At 30.2% G+C, this 1,665-nt stretch overlaps 1 protein-coding gene across 1 annotated transcript in view; it reads left to right on the top strand.

Annotated features, from left to right (window-relative positions):
- LOC120090581 overlaps positions 1–1,665 on the top strand; it is a 30,366-nt gene that overhangs the window by 2,556 nt on the left and 26,145 nt on the right. The gene's annotated exons all lie outside the window — the stretch shown is intronic.

The following is a 1,665-nucleotide window of genomic DNA, read 5'->3' as shown; positions in this document are numbered from 1 at the left end:
CAGTCGATGTCATCATCGTGGCCATAATTGTAGGACATGCAAATTGCCACCAATTGTTTAATGAAGAAGCTTGATTTGTAATTGATGTTTGTAAGGAAAAAGCTTGTTTTGTAATTGATGTTTGTCATAAATTTATCAATGATAGTGAGACGGGCGATGTTTTTCACCAATTTATCCATTAGATTGTAGTTGTTGCTTGTTGTCATCAATTTATCCATTAGATAGTGAGACTATTTGTTATTGATGTTTGTCATAAATATATCAGAGACCTTGTTACTAATGTTTTGTCAGTGTAACAGACTTTTTTTATTGATATATCCATTCTTTAGTCAATATAATGCTTCACAATATGATGTTTTTCTTTCGTTTTCCTTTAGCCACAACAATTGAAAGAAATGATATCAAGCTATCTGTAATAGCTTCTGACAACAATTACTACAATGAATTCAAAAGCATCAAACTTCTTTTGTTAAATAACTATACTAAAAAACATTTTTGCAGAAAATCCATCAATGATAGATTCTATCACTGATAGCATGTTTATTACTGATACCATACTATCAGTGATAGAAGTTGTGCAGCTTGTGTTTAAAGTTTGATCAACCCAACAACCTGTTGAAGAACACTGAAATAAATTGAAAGTTGCAACTATATCAATCACATTTCTGAAGGATTCATATTGATTCCAAAATAATTTTCAATCTAATTTTTAACCTAACTATCATTGATCTTTTAAAATAACAATCTAATTTCTAAAAAAAATAACAATCACTGTCTATTGTCCAAAATAATTTCCAATCTAATTTCGAATCTAATTATCACTGATCTTGTAAAATAAAAATCTAATTTCCAAAAGCATAATAATCACTGTCTAACTATCACAGAAGCCTATCTATTGTCAAAAAAAGCAACCATCATTGTCAAACAGAAGTCTATCTATTGTCAATCAAAGTTATGATATTTTGAGATCAAAGCTTGGAGCGTCGTCATTCCACCTTGGAGAATGCCTTGTAGCTTTGCTTGGAGACACCTTGGTAGACACATTTGGAGAGACCTTCTTTTTGTCTTTCTTTTGTTTTTTTGCATTCTCCAAAATTTTCTTAGTTGGTTTTGCTTGTCTTTTTGGTCTCTTGTTGTCCTCCATATTTTCGACCATAACATTTGGTCTATATTTTTTTGGACTCTTTTTAAGAGTCTTTTCAATAACCTGAAATCATGGAATCAAATATAATATGAAATCTATCAATGTGTTATCAGTATCAGTCAAGTAAATAAAGCTTTCTATTATTTATACTATCACTGATAACAAACTATCAGTGATAGTGTGTTATCACTCATAGTTGGTTATTAGTGATTTCAGATATCACTGATAGCATGCTAATTTTATACTTAAAAACATAAATCAATCAATACTTATCTTCTATTTGGTCATATCTTCTTTATCTACATTCTCTTCCTCTTCTTTATCTTTATCCCTTTTTTCTTCTTGATCTTCCTCTTCATCTTGCAATTGTTCTTGCTGGTCATTCTCTTGAACACCCTTTTCTTGAGTCTCCTTGTCCTTAGCAGTTTCAACTTCAGCCTACATGCATATATCATTTATGTTATTGTACTTCTTTACAGAAAAAGAAAATCACAAAATTTACCTCTATATCTTCCAAACTT

The sequence above is a fragment of the Benincasa hispida genome, chromosome 11 (assembly GCF_009727055.1).
Source record: "Benincasa hispida cultivar B227 chromosome 11, ASM972705v1, whole genome shotgun sequence".
In the NCBI taxonomy this organism is placed as follows: domain Eukaryota; kingdom Viridiplantae; phylum Streptophyta; class Magnoliopsida; order Cucurbitales; family Cucurbitaceae; genus Benincasa; species Benincasa hispida.
This window is presented reverse-complemented; position numbering and strand designations above follow the sequence as displayed.